Here is a 3,660-nt window from a genome sequence, read left to right as displayed (position 1 = left end):
GCTAAAGTCACAAAGGAGTATGCAGGTAGTACAGAAAGGGCTCGGCCAACAGATCAGCAAGCTGATCCCTTGGAGAATATCTGATAAACACTTAATTTAAGTATTTTAAAGCAAAAAATTATATTTAATTTATCTTATTTATTAAGAATTTGATATTTTTTTTATGTTTTACAGGAAAGGTGATCGCCGATACAAAGAGTCCGATTCATAGATCAAAAAGACTCAAGTTTGAAGAAAATTGGACTTAAAATAAAATTAAAATAAAAGAAAGATGCATCCGGTATTATAGAAAATGAGGATACTATGCAAGGAATCCAAAAAGGATATAGATGTCATTATGAAGAAATAAAAGTTTCTTTTTGAAAGTGGAATAAAAAAGGTAGCGTGAAGTTCATTCATGCTGTTCCTGGGCGAGCACAGCGCGCGCAAGCACGTGAGCGCGTGGGTCCGCGCGTGAATGCACGGACGCAGGGCAGAACGCGGACGACATGCAGGCGGATGCAGACACGGGTGCGGCATTCGGACGCGTGGTCTTTAGTATTTTTTTTAGTCCCATATCGAAAAATTATGTAAAACTCCTTCCTCCTAACACCTATAAAAAGGTTCTTGTACTTCTATTTGAGATAATTCCAGAAATTCTTCTAGAACTTTGCATAGAAAAAAAAAAGGGACTACTTCATGAGCAGCTAGGCTAGCAGTCTCGGCAGTGGAGAAGAAACTTTGTAACGACACAGAGCGGGTTTATTGTTCTAAACTTTCTTGTATTTTTTTATATGCAATAAAGATTATACTTTTTATTTAAATCGTCATGAGTTCTTTATTTGCTCTCCTTTATATGCTTTTATTTATACTTTCCTATTAGATTAATATTAGGAACAACTTTTACTTTCCGGAGACGCACCGTGATCTACGGGTACGGAACGTACCGAGAAAAGAAGAGTTGCTTACCTAGTACTTTCCGGAGACGCACCGTGATCTACGGATACGGAGCGTACCGAGGAAAGACAGGTATTTTTTCTAAGATTAATCACATCCATTTAATTAAAAAAAAAGAGATACAACTCTGCTAGTGCAAAGTAATTCAAAACCCCCGAGCTCTTTATTTTCTAATTACCTCAATTTTAAGATAATTTATTTTCTAAATCAAAAACAACGCTTCTTTCTTTTATTTTGTAATCTCAACTTAGCCCAAGGTCCTTGAGGATACGATCTCGACTCATCCTACCTACGTAGTGAGTAGAGTTATTTTTGGTGCTATCAACGACTATGCATCAATTTTTGGCACCGTTGCCGGAGATCTTGGCATGATTGAATTAAAAAATTTAAAAAAAAAAATTTAAAAAAAAATACTTTTCAGTTTTTATTTCTCGCTTTAAATTTTTTTTCAGTGCTTTCTAACTAGATAATCTTATTTGCATAATTACATAATTACCTTGCATAACTAATTTACTACTTTTTAATCTTTAGAATTTTTCTGCTTAGAATAATTTGCTACTTTTTATAGCCTAGTGATTTATTGCTTTTTGGACTTAATCACTTAAACTTATTTTCTTGTAAAACTAAAAAATAAAAAATAAAAAATATATAAAAAGATAAAACTATAAACCTTTAAAAAAAAAAAAGCCACTGACATTTCATAACACTTAACTAAAATAGCATAACCCCAAATATAAAAATTTCTAACTTGATTGGACACCATATTTTTTTTGCATCTCATCTCCATAATAAATCTTAAGGGCAATAACCCATTAACCAGATAAGGTGGGGATTTGATCACCCTTTCTTGGCCCAAAAATCATATCCTTCATTTTGCATTAAACCAAGCCTTAATTTTAAAATCAACTAGACGTCAGCCCTAGAAATTTCGAGCTCAATAGGACAAGAAAGCTCTAGAGTTGAACCGAGTGCGGATTGATTAATTGCTTGATGTGTAAGGCAAGTGGTTAAAGAAAATGGTTTTTAATTGGTTTCGTTGACTGACCTGGCCAACTCAGTTGATGTCTAAGGAAAGCAACGAGCAGGGAACCTCCCACATCTTACGCTTACCTGGCCGAGTCAGTTAGTCAGTCTTGAGCTTGGAGTGCTCAAAGGCGGTCTTGAAAGTTAGGAGCTGTCTAGATCTAAGTTAACGTTAGGATAGAGAGTCTATGCTTGTTTAAATTGATTGCAATTAACATCTAAACATTAACTAATTTCTTCCTTTTCATAGATTTAAGATTCTTAGGTTCTTCTCTTTAGATTTTCTTCATTCTTTTCTCACTTTATTATAAAAAATATATATTATAAAAAGAAAAATTTTTTGTGTTTGCTCTAAAGTATAATTGTAAGGTGTATGCTTGGCCGTAGATCATTACGATCAGAAATCTAACCTTTTGATCCAGAAATAGAAAGAACCTTTAGAGCCAACAGACGTAAAAATATGGATCGAAATCAGGAGAATGATCCACCCAGGCAATTGAAGGAGTACTTTACTCCTTCCACATATACTTACTCTCCTTGTATTCAAGTGCCCCCTGTGGAGGCCACCCAATATGAAATTAAGTCCAGTATAATCCAAATGTTACCTTCATTTTATGGACTTAGTAATGAGGACCCTTATAAACATCTTGAAGAATTTTTTGAGATATGCTCAACTGTCAAAATTCACAACTTCTCCGATGATGCTCTTAGGTTAAAATTATTTCCTTTCTCACTTAAGGACAAAGCCAAATACTGGCTACATACTTTGGATTCTATGACTATATCAATCTGGGACCAGCTGCAAGGAAAGTTTCTCAAGAAATATTTTCCCATAGAAAAAATTAATCAAATAAGGAAAGCCATAACTAGTTTTTTCCAATTAGATGGAGAAATATTTCATGAAATATGGGAGAGATTAAAGGACCTTATTAGAAAATATCCCCACCATGCTGTACCCAAGTGGCAATTAATCCAATATTTTTATGATGAACTATCTGAAAGACATCGATAAATGATCGATGCATCATGCGGTGGGACATTTATGCCGAAAAATGAGAATGAGGCATGGCAACTGTTTAAAATTTTAAGTGAAAATTTATTACATCATATGTCTGCCTCTATTAGAGATAAACCCATATTAAACCCAAAAAGAGGTGGAATATATGAAGTAGGAAATGCCATAGATATCCATCATAAGGTAGATGAATTGCCCAAAAGTTAGATCGATTATTAAGTATAGGACAGTCACCTTCTCCATCCCGTCAGATACAAGATATATGTGCATTGTGTTCGAGCCCCACTCATTGTGTGAATGATTGTCCGGTTGCACCACAGTTTTCTGAATATGTACAAGAACAAGTCCATCAAGCCCAAACTACTCATAGATCAGAGAACAACCCCTATTCTAGTACGTACAATCCGGGATGGAGAAACCATCCGAATTTCTCATGGAAATCACAACCAGTGGTTCCTCCAGTGCAACAAAGATCAGGTTATCCGGATGCGACTTATAGGCATCCATCCCAGCTACAATACCAGAACCCTCCTCAACCCACTTCGAGTACTCATAGCTCGGGTTTCGAAGAAAAAGTACTGCAAGCACTTAAAGGACTAAAAATGAATACCCAACTCCTTCACTCTCATACGCAATCAATAGCAAAGCTAGAGACCCAGATAGGTCAGCTAGCAATAGCTTTCAGT

General features: G+C 35.4%; 1 non-coding gene across 1 annotated transcript; it reads right to left on the bottom strand.

The window, feature by feature from the left end:
• Positions 1-2,806: 2,806 nt before the first annotated feature.
• On the bottom strand, positions 2,807-2,912 carry LOC140859511 (small nucleolar RNA R71). Its single transcript, XR_012143049.1, has one exon. It is a non-coding gene; the product is annotated as a small nucleolar RNA R71 (small nucleolar RNA).
• Positions 2,913-3,660: the final 748 nt, after the last annotated feature.

The sequence above is a fragment of the Elaeis guineensis genome, chromosome 7, assembly GCF_000442705.2.
Source record: "Elaeis guineensis isolate ETL-2024a chromosome 7, EG11, whole genome shotgun sequence".
Lineage (NCBI taxonomy): Eukaryota > Viridiplantae > Streptophyta > Magnoliopsida > Arecales > Arecaceae > Elaeis > Elaeis guineensis.
The sequence above is the reverse complement of the archived record's forward strand: the minus strand, read 5'-3'. Positions and strand labels throughout refer to the sequence as shown.